The 23,801-nt window shown below is 33.6% G+C and overlaps 1 long non-coding RNA gene across 5 annotated transcripts in view; it reads right to left on the reverse strand.

Moving 5' to 3' along the window:
* Positions 1 to 23,801, reverse strand: part of LOC140603729 (uncharacterized) — a 208,132-nt gene that overhangs the window by 160,142 nt on the left and 24,189 nt on the right. For all 5 annotated transcript variants that reach the window (XR_012006709.1, XR_012006708.1, XR_012006705.1 and 2 more), the window contains exons 2-4: positions 23,195 to 23,317; positions 22,090 to 22,133; positions 20,217 to 20,748 (exon numbers count right to left, since the gene is read on the reverse strand). This is a non-coding gene — a long non-coding RNA (uncharacterized lncRNA). The remainder of the gene's footprint in view (positions 1 to 20,216; positions 20,749 to 22,089; positions 22,134 to 23,194; positions 23,318 to 23,801) is intronic.

The raw sequence follows: 23,801 nt of genomic DNA on the forward strand, positions 1-23,801 counted from the left end.
ATTAAATCTAATTGTTCATACTTATAAAACCATCTCTTGTAAAATAAGATTTATGGCTTTACAAGTCTACGTCTGTCTAAATACTATTCGCTTACAGGGAATTAATAATTTTGAGTAATTAACTTCAAAATGACTATTATATTTAGCAAGGTATCTTCCCTTGATTGGAAAGAAATTAAGTTGAATTAATGGTTGAAAGCTTTTCCTACTATAGTTTAATGCCCTTCTGCTAGGGGTTCTGGGGTTTATTCAAATCATGTGTTAAATTAGAATACATGATCAAGATCATCCATTCTACTCTAAATGCTATTGAGGTTTTATTTTTAGGATTAAAATATATGTAAAATTTTATTTCTACCCATACTTTTTCAGAGAAAACTGAGTTCATGGAAGAAAAATTCTTTCTACTATTCCAATATCTACTGTACAAACTCTACCTCCATATCAATCTTTTTCTTAGATGTCATGAGTTAATAGAAGGTGACTGTGAAAAAAAAAAAAGAGGGTGACTGTGATGGTTAATTTTATGTGTCAACTTGGCTGGATCATAAGGCTCCCAGATTTTTGACTGAACATTATTTCTGGGTGTGTGTATGAGGATGTGTCCAGATGAAGTTAGCTTTTGAATTGGCAGACCCAATAAAGAGATTTGCCCTTCCCAGTTATGTGGTCATCATCCAATCCATTAAGGACTTAAATAGACCAAAATACAGAAGAAGGAAGAGTTCTGCCCTTCCTGACTGATTGCTTGAGTTGGGACATCAATCTTCTCCTGCTGTCAGTGCCTTTGGATCTCAGGCCTTCACCCTGGACTGGAATCTACATCAGCTAGCCTGGTTCTCAGGCTTTCAGATTCCAATCAAATTACACAACCAACTTTATTGGGTCTTCAGGGAACAGGAGATCATGGGACTTCTCAGGTTCCAAAAAACCTTGAGCCAATTTCTTACAATAAACATCTTTCTACATTTATTCTACTCATTCTGTTTTTCTAGAGAACACTGACTACAAAGACATATCACTCCTAGGTCTTTAAGAGGATTATTAGGACTTTGACATTTGCTATTCTAACTGAAATGGAAGAAACTAGGATTTTAAGCAGGGAATAATATGATATGACTTAAATTTACAGATAATCATCTTTGGTTTCTTCTGTTGCTTGCTTTTAAAGAATGGACTGTAAGGAAACAAAGAAAAGAACTAGGAAGACCTGGTAGTAAATTATTTCAGAAAACTGCAGTAAACCAAGAGAAAGATAATCATGTGTAAGAGCTGGATGTTAGCAATGGAGTAGTCAAGTATGATTTTGGATATATCCCAAAGATAGAGCCATTGGCATTTTCTGATAAGTTGTATAGTAAGTGTAAGAGAAAGAGATGGGTCATTATGATACCAAGTATCATGGTTTGAGTATCTGAAGGAATGGAATTAGCCCTTTACAAACATAAGGAAGGAACGTGGAACTAAAAGATTGGGAATACAGCAGCCCATCCAGATATATGTAACTGTGCTCTTTTTTAATATGCAAGTTCCATGTATACTTTTAGGGAGGAGAAAATATTAAGGCCTGAAAATCCCTTCCTTTGTGGTATTTTAGAAATCCACCTTCACATCTAGCTATAATATGTTTCCAAGGCTTAGGGGAAAAATGATAAAAAATAATTTGATTGAACTTCCCACAACTTCCCACAATTGAGAAAAGTACTCAAAACTTCGTATCACCTTCCTATTTTTCTAGATAGGTAATCTTATAATTCTTAAAAAGTATTAGCAATAGACATAACTTTTCAGTCAGGGGTCCTAATTTTTTAAGTGATCAATACTTGCAAAGGAGAACACTCAGAAGATTATCATCTTTACACAGGTGGCTGGAAGCAATGAACAATCACTAGGTATTATTTGCTATTATATTTGCTTGGGTAGTACTCTCCAAATTTCACAATATTGCATTTATATGAAATGATGGTATTGCACACTGTAATAAATTATAGAGAATGTGAAGGAATCTATATGAAACTTGATAAGTAACATAATCAAACTCTTCCCATACTATATAACTACAATAAATGTAAGGTGTTAGAATAGTTATTAAAATGGAATTTGTAAAAATGTCCAAATGAAACTTTCTCCAATTTATATTGATGTTTTCTGCCATTAACACAATTTTATATCACTTATTAAGCTTGAACTAGATTCACACAATTGTTTTTTCTACACTTTTTGATAATAGTCTTTTGAATACCTTGAGAATCACCACTGATGAGAATTTTTTTTGTTTTATAATAGGTTATAAAAGGCTTAAAGCCATTTTACAGCCATTCTAAGGTGCGATACAATTTATATTTAAAGACTCTTACAGTTCATTTTTTTTCTTTCACTGGCAAATGTAACATTGGCATTTCTTGTAATAATAATAAGGGCTATAATATGAAGCATTTGAAAACAATAGTAAAACTCTAATTTTTAGAATACATATGTCTTGGCTAGAATCTCATGCTACAATTTGGATTCCACTAAAAGTACATCAGTTGCAAATGAAGAGAAACAGCCCAGATAAGTGAGACAGTATCTCAACTGATGCTTGCAATTCACCTGCCAGATGTCTAGCCCAGCTCCACTGCTTCCAAATTCTATATCTTGGGTAGTGTACTGTGTTTCTTGGGTATTTGGAATAAGAGTCCCACTGTCTACTATGGGCAGCACCACCTCCAGCTGGTTGCTAAGATAGATGTTCAAGTAGCTACATTTTGCATTTAAAAGCCAAGTATGGAGCATCAGACACTGTTCATCATTTTTGTTGTCTGGCTGCCTGTGGGGATTGCAGGATATGCTGTTTGTCATTCAGGCAACCTGCTGAGTAGCTCCACAAAATGCTAGTAAAGGCTGGAAGCAAACTATCTAGGAGTTTCAGCAACCCCTAGGCTCTGTTCAGATGCCACAAAGCTAAAAAAAAAATCAAAATAAAAATCTCACCATACCTGGAAAAGATTCGTTAATTAGCAGTGTGGCACAACACAGAAGGAAATTTGAGTTAGAGACTAAAGGGTTGTTGTCAGTCTGAAATAATCTCTTGTCCCCATTATATATGCAAACTTATTGTGGTAAAAAATATCAAATACTGTACAAGGCCAGGTAAGGTTAACATTTTAAAATCTGGTGTAAGCTATAACAAATATTGAAATGCAGGCTGAGAAAAAAAACATATACACATTGAAGAAATTTAATAAATGCATAGTTATATATCAAAATGAAAGACATTGTTAATAGAAAAAAGAATAGCCATCATACTTTATTGATTAACATGTTGAAATTACTCTTAATATGTATATTTCCATAAAATTTGATGTATACACTGCCGTGAAGTGGTGGTGATAACCCACCACTTAACCAAGATAAATAAAAACAGTAATGGCAAGGATACGGAGCAACTGGTACTCTAATACACTGTACTGAAGACTTCAAAATGGCATAATCACTTTGAAAAAACAATTTGGCAATTCTTAAAAGACTAAAAATACCACATGACCAGCCATTCCATTCCTAAGTATTAACCCAAGATAAATGAAAGCCTATGCTCATTAAACAAAACAAAATTAAGTTTAAAAAACCAACAACTATTTGTGTGGAACACTCAAAGAAGATTTATTTGTAATAATCAAGCCCCAAAGTGGAAACAAACCAAATATCAATCAACTGGTGAATAGATAAATAATGGTATATTCATGAAATGGAAACCAATCTGCAATAAAAGGTAGTAAACTAGTGATATGTACAGCCACATGAACATACCACAAAATAAGCATGCTGAGTAAAAGAAGCCAGATAAGTAAGAGTATATACTGAATGATTAAATTTTTATAGAATTCCAGAAAACACAAACTAATCTCTAGTGACTGAAATCATAATAGTGGTTGTCTGGTATAGGAGAACAAGGCAAGAGCTGTCTGGTATAGGAGAACAAGGCAAGAGCTTTTTAAATATCCTCACTCCTCAGTGAGGATATTTAAAAAGTACATGAAGAAATTTTGAGTTTTTTATGTTAATCAGTTTGATTATGGAGATAATTTTTCTGGGTATATCCATATGTCACAACTCATTAAGAAGTGAACTTTAGGGACACGTGGGTAGCTCAGAGGTTGGGCGGCTGCCTTTGGTTCAGGTCATGATCCCGGAATCCAGGATCAAGTCCCAAATAAGTGTTCCTGCGAAGAGCCTACTTCTCCCTCTACCTATGTCTCTGTCTGTGTGTGTGTGTGTGTATTTCTCATGAATAAGTAAATAAATCTTAAAAGAAAATAAACTCATTCATTAAAAAAAGAAGTGAACTTTAAATATGTGAGTTGCTTTATGTCAATATGCCTTAACAAAGATATGAAAACATAGTTTAGAAGTAAAAAACAAACAAACAAACAAACAAACAAACAAAAAAACCTTTTGGTAATGCCAAGAGATGAATGATAATGTGATCTTTCTGCAAAACAAATATAAAAACCAAGGGGAGGTACAAAGTTAGACAATAGACAGTGTCCAGAATATAACAGAAGCTGGATAAAAAAAAAAAAAAAAAGCTGGATAATAGTTTAATTGTTAGAGACAAGTGCAATTACATGGAATATTTAATGAGAATTCATGATTTCCTGGCTCAAGGGCACTATTTAATCTCCAAGGAAAACAAAAATTAATAGGAAAAACCACAGCCTTACCTATTAAAGGTATGACAGGTCAGAATGAGGGTTTGGAAAGCAGTATGAAAGGTTGGTTATACAGAAATCCTGTCTGTGAGAGAATCCCAGAAACAGTGAAAACCAAATGAGTACAATCTTCCCAAAATATCTGATTGAAAGCTAAATTATGCATGCATGAGGGGCATCCCTGTCTCCTTGGTTAAAAAAAAAAAAAAAAAAAAAAAAAGACAGAGACCAAAGAGAGTTCTATTCTTGAAAATTAGAGCCAGTCTGTCAGACTGTTGCTTTCCTTAACTGACTGTATCCTCAAAGGTTCACAGCTCAGGTGGCAGAAATGTGACACTGAATGGTTTTGGATTAAGGAGTGCAGATTCTGAAGGAAGGAGAGCATCTGAAAATGAGGGGGCAATCTCAGAAGCAAAGAAATCACAGAGAGGGTAAGTCCCATCTCTGTCTAGATCTTCAACTAAGTAGCAATTATTTCAAGCATAAGGGAAACATCCAAGGGACAGATTAAAAAAAAAATGTAGCAGTAAGAAGCCATAATATTAAAGCAGAGATAGCAGCAGCTATCTGTAAAGATAGACTTTACAGTTTGAAGCCATGCAAGTTATTCACATACTAGAAATAAAAGATAATAATTCACAGAACATGATAGAATACAGAGTTGCTACAAAACATCATTTATAATGTCCAGTTTCCGACCAAATATTTATTGCTAAACATGCAATGACAAAAAAAGTATGACCCAACATCCAGAAAAGATGTCAGTAGAAATTGACTCACAGTGGATTAGATGTTGGATCAAGTAGATGATGACTTTAAAGGAGTTAAGTTTACAGAGTAAATGAGTATACTTTTGAAGCTTGAAGGATGATATACTATAATGAAAAAAAAAAAGTAGAGAATCTCAATAGAAATTTAAACACGACTTTGTAAAAGGAAATCGTAGAGCTGAAAAATTCACTAACAAATAAAAATGCTGTTGAAGGATTCAGCATCAGATTAGAAATAGCAAAATAATCAGTGAACTTGAAGATATAATTTCAGAAATTACAAAGTCTGAAGACTAGAAAGGAAAGGATAACACTACACACAATAAATTGGGTAATGTTACTTTTTCTTCTACTTTCTGGAAAGTTTGGATATAATTTGTATTATTTCTTCTTTAAATGTGAGATTTCATCAGTGAAGTGATCTGGGTCTAACAGTTTGTGTGTGTGCATCTGTATGCACATGTATTTAGGTGAAGATATTTTTAATTAAAGTATTCAATATCAATATGTATAAAGTTATGTAGTTGCATATTTTTTTCTTGAGTAACCTTCAGTAGTTTGTATCTTTCAAGGAATTTATTCATTTCATCTAAGATGGCAAATTTGTTGGCATGATGTCATATAATATTCTCTCATAGTCCTCTTGATATCAATAGAATCCATATTCATGCTCTGTCTTGCATTCCTAATAATGGTAATTTCTCCCTCTCTCTCTCCCTCCATTGCAGCTAAAGATTTATCAATTTTTATTATCAGTATAGTTAATTGTATCAATTTTTTCTTATGTTCAAAGCACTAATATTTGGTTTAACTGATTGGCCTCTCTCATTTTGTTTTGAGTTTCACTGACTGCTGTTCTTTATTATTTTCTTCCTTCTGTTTACCAAATTTGGGTTTAATTTGCCTTTTGTTTTTTGTATGAGGGATATTACACTTTTGATTTGAGACAATTTTTCTTTTCTATTTTAAGTATTTAAAGATAAAAAATCCCTCTAAACAGTGATTTAGTTAATTCCACAAATTTTGATACAATTTGTTTTTATTTTTATTCAACTAAAGTATTTAAATCAACTTCAATATTTCAATACCTAAAACATTTAAAAGGCATCATAGGTAACTTTCTAGGATAAATAAAGTATTTTATATTTTGATTAGGGTTACATTGTCAAATCTCATTGAGCAATATATGTTAAACCTGTGCATTTTATTGTATATAAATATTATGTTGACCATAAAAATATAAATATATGGAATTGGTAGGGAAAGTCAAAGGAATGAAGAATTTTATCCTGCAGGATAGAGTAAAGAAAAGTAGTGTTTGTGTCAGAATCCTAAGAAAGATCAATCTTTTTATTTTATTTTATTTATTTATTCATGAGAGACAGAGAGAGAGAGAGGCAGAGACATAGGCAGAGGGAGAAGCATGCCCCATCCAGGGAGCCTGATGTGGGGACTCAATACCGGGACTCCAGGATCATGCCCTGAGCTGAGCCAAAGGCAGGCACTTAACCGCTGAGCCACCCAGGCATCCGCAAAAAGATCAATCTTTAAGTGATGTGCAAAGCAATAAATGCCAATAAAAGATACATCATTGAATTATTATGTACAAAGGTGTGAAGAACCAGGAGTATGTCATGGGATTCAGAGAGTGGAGGTGTGGGAATAAGTGTGTCACATATTGCAATGTGATTTGACAGTGATGTACAATAAGAAAAGCTGATAACTTGCTGCTTACACATAGCCATGTGGAAGTTGTGACTGCTATTAATGGGATTAATTCAAGAGAAAAACCAGAGATAAACACAAGGATTGGAAATGAGCCAGTAGAGAGTGCAACATATGAAACAATCTTTAGAAGTACTGGCCAGAAGCAGGAGATAAAAGACTGGACAATGTTGAAAGGTAATGCGGGATTCAGGAAAGATCGCAGGGGTATAAATAGGAATGATGATAGCTGAATATGCACATAAGTTAAAGACAGAAAGTGAGTGAGAAAAGCAGCGGAACTACTTAGCAGATAGACATGGCAAATGACTGAGTAGCAGAGCCCAGGAAACAGTATGTGGAAATGTTATCCAGGGTTTGGGGGAATGACTTCTTAAATAATAAGCTATCCCATCCCCTAAAACTGAAAGAAATGTAGATAAAAAGAGAGACTAATGTTCTCAATGAAGCAGGAAGAAGGATTAGAAAGGTGCTGAGGGGGCAGCCCGGGTGGCTCAGCGGTTTAGCGGCACTTTCAGCCCAGGGCCTGATCCTGGAGACCCGGGATCGAGTCCCATGTCGGGCTCCCTGCATGGGGCCTGCTTCTCCCTCTGCCTGTGTCTCTGCCTCTCTCTCTCTCTGTGTCTCTCATAAATAAATAAATAAAATGTTAAAAAAAAAAAGAAAGGTGTTGAGGACTTAAATAGTAGTACAGAGGTGCACAGAAGAGAGAACTACCTGTAGGCAAAAAATATGATTTATGTTCTCCTGATAAGCACCAGAAACCAAGTATCTCTCCCTGATATAACGGTAAGTATCTTTCCATGATGTAATCTTGTTTCCTCAAAGAAGATGCCAATTATACCAATAGTAATCACTTATAAACTGTATAAACTGCCTACTGTTTGGCATATGCTGTCTGAAGCTCATATCGATTAGTGAATTGAACTATCACAAAAATCCCATAAGGTAGGTAGTACTATTTATACTAATGCTGTATATGAAGAAACTAAACTGTGCCAAAAAAGGCAAAGTTATGTGCACCAAGTCTCATCATTGATAAGTTACAAGGTTGGGCTTTGAACCCAGGCATTTTGACTTCAGAGCCTCTACCCAACCACTGAATTATACTGCTACTCTCTGAACCAAAGCAAATTTCTTTCCTTAAAAAATCTGTTAAACTGAAATGTGGTATACTTTTAAAGACTCAACAGAAGATCTCGAAATTCAGACTGTTTCTAATATATGATGAGAGTGTCTGTTGGTTATTTGACTTCCTACCTAATATTATATCCTGTTTACTCATAAAGCTGATTTGTTCATTAATGGCTATGAGGAAATTGAGACTTATTTAGATTATTTTATCTTAATAGGAGTGTGGTCTAGGAATGATCTTAGTATACTAACATTGTAATTTCCTATGTGGTTGGTATGATAATTCTTATTCAAAACAATAAAAAAAGATACAAATACTTTTGAAAGAAATACTGTCATTTAATTGTTTAATGGAGAGATGTTATCTAAAATGCATTAACTTAATTTTGATAAAGCTAAGTCAAATTTTGGTAATCAACGGATGAGTTTTCTTCGGGGCTGACCTCTATGTTTATAAATGTATAAAATAAAGATAAAGATTGTTTTTTCTTGTGTATGTTTTATATCCATTTCTTACTTTTATTTAATGGTTTTCTTTATGTTTCCTACCACCAAAAATAACAACCCTGGAGGGAGGAATTTGTGAAACTCTGCAAGACCTGTTGAACAAATCTGCCTTATAATAGATTGCTTCCCACAGAGACTGAACTTGAGAAACACAAAATGATCAAAATGTATTTTAAAGTTGTCACAAAAGTGAACATCTAAATAAGAAAAGCTCATCTTTATCCATCAAGCCAATTTTCCTACAAAAAAATAAAGTACTTTAACAAATAGCATGATAAATTGCCAAAGTAACAACTTGCTCTTTTATATAAAGAACAGTAATAGACCACTATAGTCAGCTTCCTTGCTCAACATAAAAGTGCAGAGGATGTGTTGGTTATATCTATTTTTACCCTCTAGTTTCCTTCTCCATGTCCAACTGTGCATCACTATCTCTTGTACTGCAAGATTTACTGATCATCACAACCAAGTGTGCTACCTACTTCTTCACTATAGCCCTCTCTTTTACATTTAAACATCCGGAGTGGTCAATCTACACGTTTTTTCATTCTGGGGTGCATTCTTCACTCTCCCTCCCCAAATAGAGAGAAACGAGTTGATTATAAAATGCACAATCTCAGAATTACTTTCTTCCTCCGTATACCTTGGAGTCTAGGAATTCCAAGTTATCCAGAAGAAACTGAACTAAGAAAATTGCCAAGATCTATCGATACACATCCAGCCGCAGCCAGATCTGCCTCTGCTGGTGAAGCAGTGACTCCTTCTCACCTCCATCCTACCTCATTATCTACATAGAAGGGTAGAAGAAAACATTTTGTCCTTACTCTGAGCAAATGAGTGAAGGATCCTCAATAGACTTAAATTCCTTTTTTTGAAACTCAGGAGTGTGTCACAGGAATTGGGACAGATCTTTTTTTGCTTACTTCCCAAAAAATAATATAGAAATAAGAAGATAGCTTTAACTGGTAGGAAAAGAAACAAACAAACAAACCCTAGGAGCTACAACAGAAAAAGTTGCCCTTTAAACTATCAGATGGTCAGGATTAAATATTTTCAGTGAACAATATGCAGGCCCTGCTGAATGGAGCTAGCCTGGAATTCTGAGTCTCTCTTCAAGTGAGCTATTGGGAGGTAAATGCGGACTCCAACAAATGAAAAGATAGGAGCCCAGAAACTAAGTGGAAGTCACATCAAGCAGCTTGAAAAGGCATCAGCTGACATCCCCCACATCAAAGGTAATCAAATCTGAATTTTAATTGGGTTAAACTTAAACCAAGTAACATTTTTTTTTCTTTTTTTTTTTTCCCCAAGAGTCAGACGCTTAGCTACTGAGTCACACAGGTGCCCGAGATCTTTCTTATCTTTTATCTCTATTCCATTTTCTTTGGGTCTACTAAAACCCCTATGCAGAAAAAATGGACTATATAATAGAAAATAGCAAATAAGATATGCAGATTCTCCTTAATACCTCTGCTACTAAAGATTTTCAAACATGAAGTGTCCCTAAACTATTAGAATGGAGAATCTTTTTTTTTTTTTTTTTTTTTAGAATGGAGAATCTTTAACGGAAAACATTGAAATTCTGCTATTTTGATACTTTACTGGGATATAAGTATATTTACTATTACTTGGAGAGTAAAAAACAAAAGGGTAAGAGTACCTATTCAAGATTTCATACAAGAAGCAGGAAAGAATTCATTAACAGAATAATCAATGGAAGAAGTGAAAGAATATTAGTTTCCTGCTTTCATTCTTGAAAAAGTCCAGCTTTTTCAATGAGAGAGTTATAATTACACTTGAAATCATCAGATGTAAATCATTTTAAATGTCCAATCAGAAACAAAAGACTCACACTTGCTTCAAACTTAGGTTTGTAAGATAAAACACTCTTGGTCTACTTTCCTGGGCATGACCTGGTCACTGATTCTGTTCTTCATGAGGTGACTTTTGCTTCTCTTAATCTCTGAGGTTATGGTCAGTAATGCTGTCCAAGTATAGCTTTTACTAATATTATTTTGGCATATATTTTGTATATTATTCTGGTTACTGGGCTTCCTCCAATTCCAGTAAGCATATTACAAAATAGCAAGCTTGCAAACACTGTCATACCATAAAGCACAATGTAAAACAGAAAATGCCTTCCTTTTATCCCTTTCTCTTGTTTAAATATATAAAATTAATCTCTAGAGAATAAGCCAGTGTTAGTCTTATGGTGTCCAGCTCTCTCCTACAAAATGTCCTGCCCTCCTTTTCTAAGATAAAGATTGTATAATGGTACAGAGTTACATTAAGTCTCAGAGTTTGTTGAGAATTAAATGAAATAATGGTATATAAAAAGAATAGACCACTACTGAAAAAAACAGTAAGCTGTCAATAAATAGGAAATATTATTACTAGTACTATTTTTATTAGTACTTTTGTTAAATGCCAAATCAGATACCATCCTAGATACTAAATAAATTTATCTGAACTTCACGGAATTACATCTTTAAAGTCCCTTTAATGGTAGCAAATCCAGGAAGCTAAATATATTCAGGACTTCCCATTAAAAAATAAGCAAAAATGAATTTACAATAACCATACACTTGTATTCTCTTTATTTTCTGATGTACATAATTCTGTACAATTTTCCCCATAGTTATGACACAAGGTCTTCTGAAAATTTGAGATGATACATGTTAAGTGCATTGCCAGGATCATACTGTGTACTTGATAAATGGTAAGTTCTCTGTATTTATCATTTCTTCTAGTTAGCCTAATTAGTGTTAGTATTATGTACATCATTTCATAAATATCAATTTATACTCCAGATTTATGTATTCTTTCCTGAATCTAACTCGGATCTCATATTTGATTCTCTAATTTTCTCTAATTATTTAAAATAGTTAATTACATTTTGCTATTTCCCTATGTGTTGATTAATTGCTACTGGATTTTCTGGCTCCCCAGCATCTTCTTTTTATGTTTTTGTCCCATTTATATGGTTAAAGTTCTATATGATTTAGACATACAGCATCAGCCTTGCTAAATCCTGAACCAATATGTATCATGCCCACTTTTTTAACTGATGAACATATGTAACTGCATAGTTTACCTTAACACAAGGCAAATGGTGTACAAATATTCACATAGTCTCAATAGCAAGTGCTCAAAATATTAGTTAACATATTTAACATGATTTTCTCGTATATTATTATTAAGTAATTTTCTATAGAATTCACTTCCAAACTTGCTTCCCACACTCAATGACAATTCTTAAAAAAATTCCTGTTTTATTTTCCAGTTTTGAAGTAATCTTCATTTACTTCTTTATTTTTTCTACCTCAAAAAATTACAAATTTTCTATTTTCATGCTTACACTAGACTTTAAGACTCCCTTCTGATATTACTCCTACCTTCAGACAGATAAAATCAAAATCAGAGGTTTTCTATATATTGAAGACTTCTAAGTTTCTCTTTGCCCAAAGAAAATATATAATTTCATTCTTCTTGAACATATGGATGCTTAAATAGAAACTAGAAAGATTATGGAGAATGGAGAAATAACAACTCTCACATGAACAAAATGAAAAGATTAATTGTCAGAAAACCTCGGCTAGCACAAAGAAATACAGTGTGCTGGAATGAATTAAATGGAGGGAAAAATTGTTTTTCTTTTTTTTTCTTTAAAGCTATATTTTTAATGGCTTTAAAAGTTAACTAACTAAAGAGAATACAGTAATTCATTGTATGATCATAGTATACATAAGGTAAACTACATGACAAAAATAGCACAAGAATTGAAAAGTGTTGTACGAAACTTAAACTAATAGCAATCAGTATAATATTATTTTCCTGGTAGGCTGATGAATAAGTTAGAGATTAGCAGATCCCAGAAAAGGACCAGAATAAAGAAAAATTTTTAATTCCATCTTAACAGTCTAAAGTGAATTGAGAAGAATCATTTTACAGATATAATTTGGAAAAGAAAGGCAACCTTAGTGTTAAACTACAGAACATTATAAGTTGTTGTAAATAACAAATATAGGAAATTCCCAATATGTAGATAAAAATACATATAATTTCTCAAGACCTTATTGTTCTAATATTATGAATTAAGTCAAAATATCAGTACTACTATGAATTTCAAGTTACTGAAATTGTTTTCTTTCCCACTATCTAAAGCCTTTTTATTCAAAGTATGGGCTGGAACATGATGAGCACTGAGTAATGTACAGAACTGTCGAATCGCTATATTGTACAGCTGAAACTAATATTACACTGTATGTTAACTAGACCGGAATTTTTTAAAAGAAAAAGAAGTAATAAAAATGTGTGGTCTGTAACCCAGCAGCATCTGTGCTACCTGGGAACTTCCTAGAAATGCAAAATCTCAGGCTGCACTCCAGACTTAGAATTTAACAAACCTCTAGTGGATTTGTATGCGATTGTGTTTAAGAAGCCCTGGTCTAATGTGCTTCTACATATCTTTAGATAATAACTTATGCACTGATGAATTCGACTGTTTTGTTGGCACCACAGTTGTTTGCTATAGTCACACCACTAAATAAATACCTGCATGCTAAGTGCATTTGTGTTCAACGAATGTATAAAGAAACGGATGAATGAATGATCTAGTTGGAAACCAACACTTACGATAATAGTAAATTTGCTCTGTTTTCAATGTCATCTTCAACACTGGAAATAAATGAAATTTTTCATTTGAAATATGCTTTTCCTTTCCTTTGTAGAGACAAAACTTCTGGCATCTAGGTGTAGGGGTAATCTGAGCTCACACTCCATTTTTCCAAAAGTAACCTAAAAAGGTATCCAGTGTAGGCTTGAACTCACAACCCCAAGATTGAGAGCTACATGTTCTACTGACTGAGCCAGCCAGGCACCCTGGCACAGTGCATCTTTTATGAGTTGTTGAATTAGTGCTGAGTGGTTGCAAGTGTGAGAATTCAGCATGTGGCTGAAACTGGCAATTGAAGAGTTAATAGGACCTATAAATACAAATGCAACTTTTTACTCAAATCTATTTTCAGAATGTGGCTTGCCACCATGTTTTTATAGATAACATTCTTGCCTGGCATCATGACAACAAAATGCTGATTTAGTTGTTTTATAGGGACTCAAGTCTTTACCAAGACGTAGGCCAGAACCTGTCATGACTACAGACCTTCTCTTTGAGCACAATACAATAACTTAAACTCTCTCTCACTTAGTAACCTTTTTTTCCCTGATTTTGAGTGACAGGAGCTTGTCTCTTCTATACCCAAACCTTTTTTTTAGTTCGCCTTTAAAAAGCCCTGACTCTCATGCCCTTTTGCCCTTCAGGGAGGCGGATTTGAGTCTTGTCCTCCCATTTCTTTGGCTGCCTCTCAAATAAACCTTCTTGGCTGACAGTAAATGTGTCAGTGGTTAGCTTTACTGCAAGTCCAGCAAACAAACTTGGGTTCAGTTAAGACTCTGGGACAAGGTACTTATTCAATATTGTATCGTATCCAAGCCTGGCTTTCTGCTTCCCAGAGATTTTGCCCCTATTATTGCTTAGTAAATTTCTCCTTCAATTATCTCCTTACTCTTCTTATGCTATTGTTTGTCCTCTGAGCAACTTTGCATTTATACTATCCACTTACACCTAGTGGAACTGAATCATAAGAAAAAAATAAGCTGTATTGGTTATCCTGTGTGACTTAGTCTCAAAATAATGGAATGCAGCTAAACATTAAAGGATGAGACTCTAAAAGATGATGAGAAGAAGCCTTACGAAGACTGTCAGTTCTCTGGATCATCTATAGCAGGTCCTCTATCTGCATGATTCTCCTTTCCTTTTCTCAGTTTTATTATATGCAACCTTAATACGAATCCTGTACCTTTACTATAGTCTGCATTCCACCAGGAAGAAAGGAGAGGAGAAAAAGGAATGACTATAGCAGGAAAGTTAAAATACATCCCAGAAAATGTATAACACAATTCCTATCAGCCCAAATCCTGGCACTTGGCCATCTCCTGCTGGAAGGCAAAACAAAAACAATAAAAAACAAAAACAAATAGTGGTGTTGCATATATTCTCTTTCTGCAAATTACATCTTCTACAAGTTTATTTTTATCTATTTGAACAAGAAAGCATAGATTCATTCAAAACTAATTCTGATGTATCATATACTTTGTTTTATCTTCATTGATCCCCAAAAGCTTCTCCTTCATTAGTAACTTGGTTTTTTGGCATGCCAAATTTTAGGATAGATGTTCATAATCTTCTGTCCTCTATGCAAGTATCTTTACTATGTAACTATTATAAAGATGTATGTCTCCTAAAGTCCATGATTCTAGTATCTGTAATAAGATCTTTATTTGATAAGTTTTCCCTCGTTTTCACATTTCTGTCATACATGTACACTCAATGTAAATAATAACTACATATAAAAGGATTTTGATATGAAATAAAAATGGCACTTTTTCCCTTTTCAATTATCTTACTAAGTCACAAGTATCTATATTCAATCAAAATACATTGTGCAGATTGGAAGTGGTAAGAATCTCTGCTAACTGAGGCTGCTATTTACTTTTGGCTTCTAAAAATGCATCAACATCCATTGCATAAAAGTCTGATTTTCTCCTGTTGTAATTCACTGTCAAAGAGAATGAACAATTGATGAAGCATATTATTCCTTTATTTTTTTTCCAGGTCAAATATCAGTGATTTACTATTCATAACCCTGATGTCTCCCTCTTTCAAAGATATTTGTTTAATTTTGTTTTTACTACGCCCGTAATATATTTTCTGAAAATAAATTGACTTTCATATTTAGAATGTATTTCCTGTAACTAGCGGTTGAAAGAAAGCATCTGTCATATTATGTCAGCTTTCCTCTCTGATCCCCTAGGGGGATGTTCTGAATCATTAGTTTATAATCAGTTTTTGTTTTTAATTAAATATCAGCCATATGACTGAATAAGAAAGAAATAGGATTTTGCTCTTGGTCTCCCAAATAAATAGTTTTATGGAAATAATGTTAAGCAGAAAATATGATAGGCTAATGGAATAAATTACATAAGAAAAGCATCATTTGGAGCTTTTCATACATAAATTACTTTTAGGAAATCAAACAAAAGTTTGAATTGTGCAAAATCTAAATCAAAACATTATTGATAAGTAAATGCTATATATTCAGACATCAGTAAGTATAATACATAAATTGATCTTGGTTACTAATCACCAAATTATTTATCAATTTATTCAATCAGTTATTCAATAATTCTATTAACATATCCACAAGCCCATGAGAATATGCTGGGGGAAGATTTATGTCCGTGTATGGTGGGGGTGCCAGGGTGTGTGATGGTGGTACTAATGAGTAGTGATTGTAATACATTTTTATACATTGCAAAACTGAAACTGGCATCTGAACTAGTACAAATTGTACTGCATAGGTGAATAAAGCACCATCTACTAATAAAAGTTGGCCAAGATAAATTTTAATATGGCTCAGTTTAAACATGAACACAAAAATCCAACAAATTTTGTGCTTAATGAAAAGTAAAACATAAGAACCTATAGGGAATATTTATTCCCAAGTAACAAGAGCATATTTAAGGGCATTTATTTTTTAAATACTTTTAAATTGAAGCTACCAACATATTATTAATTTTGGGATTGAATAATATTATTGGTATATAAAGAAAAATATTAAGCAATTATGAAATTATAAAACTCAACTCTATTCAATAACTAAAATTATATTAAGCATCTATATGAATGTATTAAGCATATTATCTACATTAAGCTTATGTATATAAATTATATTAACCTTTATACATATAGAAAGGGAGAAGGAAAGAGAAATAAGAGAAATTAATCTTCGATGAAGACAGCAAGAAAATCCATGAAACAAATCTAAAAATTGTCTGAAGAAAAAATTGAAAATCCTAATAAATACATCTAAATTAGAGAATAGTGGATTTTTTCAAACATTTTTTATAAAGACCAGACTGAAAAACATCTGATTTTTTAAAGCTAAATAGAAAAATGCAAGTATTCGAGTATACACTGTTAGTAATGAAATAAGTCCTATAATTCCCAACAAAGATGAAATTGAATATTTCCTCAAATCTATGATAATTACATTCAAAACTCAAATAACTCTATTTTTCTCAGAAAAGATAATAAATAATGCCAACCCAATATGAGGCATAAAATGAAAAGACCAAGACCCTTCAAGGAAATAAAAGCTTGTTTGTCTTCCCCAACTGTGTTTTATGGACTTGGGACGTTTTATATGTTTATGTTAAATTGTTCCCAAAACATGCTTGCTTACAAAATGTAGTCTAATATAATAAGATCGAGGTTATTATACACAATATGGAAGCATGAGTGCTAAAACTTCCCCTTCTATAATTCTCATTAAGAAAATATTATATAAAGCATTTACATTTTTACAATTTAACATTAACTAGGTAAACCTTTCCCAAATCTTTATATATTTGTGCTATGTTCTGTGAAAATTCCTATGCTCCACCTTCTGGTGCAATAGCTAACTTTTCACTTGTATCCATTATGTCTAGGATCTATCATAACAAGTGCTGTTTCCACTTCTGTTTCAGCTTAGAGAAATAGAAATTGGCTTAATTACGTCTCCTAGTTCCCATTTCTTTGTCATATTGTTTTGCTTTTTTGTCTGTCTTTGGTCTGTTGGTTTCTTTGTTTTACTCTTTGATGTTTGTATGATTTTAAGCTTGTTTTTCCTCATGGTTTAAAAATGGCAGCCAATCCACTTTGAGGCTAAATACTTTCATTTCAAGTTTAACAAGAATAAGAAGGGTAAACAAATTGAGGAAAACAAAATAGAAATGAACAAAAAGTCACCCAAATAGCCCTGAAGCATGAACTATAAAGCCCCCCACTATATCAGATTGCAAAGAATGAAGTCACCTTTCTAAAACAAAGAGTGAAATAATTAGTATTGATGAATGATAGGCTCATTCTAGAAAGAGAATGGGTTTTTTTTCCCCATGGTCACATGGAGTAATAGCTGAACAAATGTGTTTCTCTGTAAGTAGATGAAACAGCAAGAATGAGTGATGATTAGGCAACAAACACTCAAATTACGAGTCAGTTTTTTTTTTTTTTAAGTGATTCTTTGGGGCACATGGGTGGCTCAGTAAGTTAAGCATCTGCCATTGGCTCAGGTCATGATCCCAGGATCCTGGGATAGAGCTATACAGTAGGCTCCCTGCTCATTGAAAGGCCTACTTCTCCCTCATCCTATGCCTGCTGCTCTGCCCACTTGTGCTGTCTCCCTCTCTCTGTCAAATAAATAAATAAAATATTTTTAAAGAAGTGATTCTTGTTGTTTCTAGAACAAGATATTACCTTACTTCCCTGGTTATATTAATTACACTCATTTTAAAATTTTAGTATCCCATTTATTGAGATTTTTCTTATTATGTTGCTTTTTTGTTTCTTATTTTTATTTTTCCTCAGAAGTCTATTTATTTATTTGCTTCATATTGACCTCTTATTGTATAATCAACCGGCAACTACTCATTGCTGCCAATATTTTTAAGAAGAAAAGCCTAGTCACAAGGCATTGTCAGATTGCAGAAATTCTGCATAATAGCAGAACACCAAAGAATTTGATGAGATTGCTTTTACAATACCTACTCAGAACTACCACACATTTCTAACTAAAGAAGAGACATGGATAAATTTGAGGGAGCACCCATTCAAAGGAATAGTAATAGAAAGCAGAATTTAAAAAGCAAAGAAAGAAGGAAGCAGAGAGGTATAGAACCAAAACAATTATAGGAAGAAGAAGGATATTTCAAAGAAAAAGGAAAAGTCAATAATGCCAAATGCTATGTAGACTGACTTTGGAAATCATGACATTCATTTAAAGTAGTATTTCATTTGATGATGGCCAGAGATTCCATTTGCAAAGAAGTTAAAGACAAAGTAATTACAAAGAAGTAAGAAGTAGTGTTTTCCATCTACATATATAAAACATCTGGCAATAAAACAGAGAAAGTCTGAATGACAGGCTGATGGGGGTAAATAAATATTGTACTTAGAACAAGACAAAAAGTCTACTGAAGTGTGGTAGTCAAGAAGGAAAGAATGGAGGAGGAGACAGGGTGGCTCAGTGGTCTGGCCCCTGCCTTTGGCCCAGGGCACCATCCTAGAGTTCTGGGCTCCCTGCATGGAGCCTGCTTCTTCCTCTGCCTGTGTCTCTGCCTCTCTCTCTCTCTCTATGTCTACCATGAATAAATAAATAAAATCTTTAATAAAAGAAAAAGAATGTAGGAGACACATGTCTAAAATATGTGGGTTAAAATAGAGTAGGGTTGAACATTTAAGGCCTCAGGAAAGGCTTTGGAGAAACATTTCCCATAAAGCATATAGGTAATATGTAAAACATCATTACAGTGTTTATTATACACCCAGGAAACTTTTCAGAATGAAACTAGGACTCTGAATTATTATGATAGACTTGACCCCGGATTGTCCAGGGAACCCAGGCCATATGGTCCTGTACTAGTGTATCACAATGGTTTCCAGCAAAGTTCAGATTTAATCTGTCAGTGCCAGCTAATAGATAACCAAACCTCTATTTTTCCTTAGTGCTACTTTTCCAGGTCTCCTTTGGAATCCTGTTGGTTTGAAGTCTAGCAGTGATGGATTATGAGAAGAAATGATATGACCCCCTTCCAGAATTGGCCCATAAAGATCTCCTACATGCTATCCCCCATATTCTTTCCTATTTGGTGGCATCAGTTTCTTTGAAAGCCTAATGTTAATATGATGGATCCATCAGAATGAATTAGAGTGGATTAAGAATAAATGATAAGAGGTAAAACTCATGTTTGGAGCTGTAGGTTAATTAGAAAGAATATTCTACTTGTTTTAGAGACATTATGTATTTGGAAGTTTGTTAAGTGGCTATTATTATTATACCAATACAGAGTTCTTCTCAATACAATACTTCAGACAGTTACTACTAGTATATTGAAGTAGATATAGAACAAAATCCTACTAACTATTTAGGTGACAATGAGTGGTATGGAAAACAAAAATTAATCTTGAAAAAGGAAATGAACACCTTGATTTGACTATAGGAGAAGCAAAGAGCAAAAGAGTACAGAGGAAAGATAAAATTGGCCAAAAGCAGGGAATATAATTTAAACCAAATGATTTTAATTCATTCATCCTGCTGAAGTAGACTGAGGTAAAGTTATCACTCAAATATTCTCAACTTAAAAATTTATTCTATAGGTATAATAGTAATTTTTGTTTGCATCTAAAGTGTTTCTTAAATTACTAATATCTGAAACATTCAGTTCTATCTCCTCATACTGCTGACAATTTGAGTAAAATATGGTAGAAGAAAGTAAACCTAAAACTTACATCAATACTTTTGTCAGAGCACCTGGGTGGCTCAGTCAGTTAAGCATCTGCCTTTGGTTCAGGTCATGATCCCAGGTTCCTGGGATAGAGCCCACCATACAGGGGGGCATGTTTCTTCCTCTCCCTCTCCCTCTCTCTCCCTCTGCTTGTGCTCTCCCCCTGTCAAATAAATAAATAAAATCTTAAACAAAACAAAACAAAAAAAAAAACATTGGTCAGCCTGGAGGTGAACACAGCACCAATAATTAAAACACTGCAAACACGTGGTGGTGGTACAGTGCAGGAGAGAAAGCTATATATAAACTATGCTATGTATATATTTACCAAGTAAAGTATCATATTCATTCTTATATTAAAAAATACATATCAGGGATCCCTGGGTGGCTCAGCGGTTTGGCGCCTGCCTTTGGCCCAAGGCGCGATCCTGGAGTCCTGGGATCGAGTCTCGCGTCTGGCTCTTTGCATGGAGCCTGCTTCTCCCTCCTCCTGTGTCTCTGCCTCTCTCTCTCTCTCTCTCTCTCTCTCTCTCAGTCTACAATAAATAAATAAATAAATAAATAAATAAATAAATAAATCTAAAAAAAAAACCCATATCAAGCCAATCTCAAAAGTCTATATATTATATGATTCCAACTATATGACATTCTGGAAAAAATAAACTATAAAGACAGTAAAAAGATTAGTGGTAGCCAGGTGGAAGGAATGGACAGAGCACAGAGACTGTTATGGTAGTTAAGTTATTTTGTATGTATAACGGTGGACACATGGCATTATAAATTTGTCAAAACTCATGTAATGAACAACACCAGAATGGACTTTGTATGTTAATGATGTGTCCATATAAGTTCGTCACTTGTAGCAAATGTACCACTTTGGTGGGGGATGTATACAGAAAACTGTAGAACAGGGATGCAGGGGGGGGTGTATGGGGATTAAGAACTTTCTGCTCAGTTTTGTTGTGAAACTAAAATTGCTCTAAAATAGTCGATTAAAAATTTTTTTTAAATGCATAGCAAATGAAAACATGAACTGAAGTCTTTCAAAAAGCTGCCAACTGGACAGAATTTTGATAGCTGCTTAAAATATTCAATGGTTTACAAAACCAGTAGGTGTCTCTCATGCTCTATATATTTTTAAAATATATAATAATCTCAAAAACAAATGCATGTGTAAAAGGAAAACCAGTATAATAATCAGCAAAGTAAAAATAATGACATTTTCCCTCTGTTTATTTTTGGTTTAGAGGGCAAGTTTGTTTATTATATTTTAATATGCACAAACAGCATATAATATATTCAATAGAGCAGCAGCTTAGACAATCTTTGACTTGTATAACACATTTGGAGATCTCTCATTTCACATTTGTAACACATCACTTCTGTTAAAATTAATGGAGCTCCATACAAATTTGCTGCAGTTTGGAAAACATTAGAGATGACCTATGATCCATGCATATATTCCTTAAAATGCTTGTCATTTAATCAAGGTCATCATATTTCACTGATGCATGACATTGTTAATTTCTTTTTTTCTACATGTCTCATTTCAATAAATCATCTGTCAAACTAAACAGACACCATTACATCCATAAAATTTGCAAGCATACATTAGGTTATGAAAAAGGGTCTGTTTTCAAGTGAAGAGACATTTCTGCTTACCCATTAGGTCCCTAAATATATGGACATGATTCCAAATTCTATCACTAGCACTAATGATGCACTTAGAGATGCAGTCAGAGTACACATCAAATATTTAGAAGAAAAATAAAATGGAATTAAATATGTTATTAATGAAGTAAACCATGAAACGTATGAACGTGTAATTTAAAAGTTAAGGACATGAAATTAGAAAGGAAAACATTCTTTTTCCTTACCTGAGCAGCATTCTTCAGCCTTTTATAGGTGCGAGTTGTAAAGTCTAAATAAGAATGATTTTTTAATCATACAAAATCAATGATTTTGTAGTTATAGCTCAAAGTATAAAAGTTCTTATTAAATCTTGGCTAAGAGCGTATGTTCAAAGACTGACAGAAAGCCTCCCAATAATAGGAATTGGCCTTGTTTCCCCAAATCTAAACTTAAAAACTATTATTTATTAGAACGTAAAGATAATTAGAAATTGTGAGCTCAAATTCCACCGGGGTCAATTAAATTTGTTATTGTCACATGGCCAGAGAATAAACTATTAACATTGGTATTCCATCTTAGAGTCTCATATAAAGTAGGCAAAAGAATAAAAGATGTTTTGCCCAACCTAACATCATAAGAGACTCCATAGAAAACAGGGAGAAATCCGGTGTTTCGTTAAGTATTGGACATTTTGCAGCTATGTGGTACTGGCAAAGTACACTGGCTGTTCTGAAGTTGACTTTCCTCACTTGTAAAATATAAGTGGCTGCGACATAAGCAAGATGGTATCTCTTTCCCCTCACAGACACACCCATTCAACAATATATAGAGCAATTCTATATGTGAGAAATCCAGGGACCAGTTGATAGGCTCCCACACCCTGGGTGAGAGCAAAGCCTGATTCCAATAGGAAAATTTGTGGAGGAAAGTAACTCCACTACTAAAGTATTTTTAGTCCTAAAGTAACTAGAAAATGAAGAACAAACTAAGCACAAAATTAACAGACTGAAGAAAATGATAGATTACCATAGAAACGAAGGAAATAGAGAATTTTTTAAATAAATTTATTTTGTATTAGTGTTCAATTTACCAACATACAGAATAACACCCAGTGCTCATCCCATCAAGTGCCCCCTCAGTGCCCGTCACCCATTCACCCCCACCCCCCGCCCTCCTCCCCTTCCACCTCCCCTAGTTCGTTTCCCAGAGTTAGGAGTCTTTATGTTTTGTCTCCCTTTCTGATATTTCCCACACATTTCTTCTCCCTTCCCTTATATTCCCTTTCACTATTATTTATATTCCCCAAATGAATGAGAACATATAATGTTTGTCCTTCTCCAATTGACTTACCTTCACTCAGCATAATACCCTCCAGTTCCATCCACGTTGAAGCAAATGGTGAGTATTTGTCATTTCTAATGGCTGAGGAATATTCCATTGTATACATAAACCACATCTTCTTTATCCATTCATCTTTCGATGGACACCGAGGAAATAGAGAATATAAAAAAGTAGAAAAAATCAACAAGACTACAATTTGTTTTTATAAGATTAATAAGTCAGCTAGCTATGATGTTTTAGGAAAATTTTACAAAAAGTACATTTCCATTATTGATATCAATGTGTTTTGAATATATAAAAATATAGCGGGCTTACTCTAGAAACTTAGCATTTCATAATGTATTAAATATGGATCTCTTTCTTAGGAGTTTGACATGAATTGCTTCATTTTTAAATATTTAAGATTAGATGTTAGCAGATAGCTCTAGGTTTCTTTTCCAGAGTCTAAGAATAAGTCATTGTCTTGAAAACTTCCCTTTAGATTAAAAGATCTGTAGTTATAAGGTAAGATAGTTTCAGAACATATAAATACATATTCCTTTTAATTGTAAGAGATTATTTTGGATTCTTTTTACCACCCCTATTTTATGGATTCCAACTATACATTATCTTCAGT

This window comes from Canis lupus, chromosome 14 (assembly GCF_048164855.1).
Source record: "Canis lupus baileyi chromosome 14, mCanLup2.hap1, whole genome shotgun sequence".
In the NCBI taxonomy this organism is placed as follows: domain Eukaryota; kingdom Metazoa; phylum Chordata; class Mammalia; order Carnivora; family Canidae; genus Canis; species Canis lupus.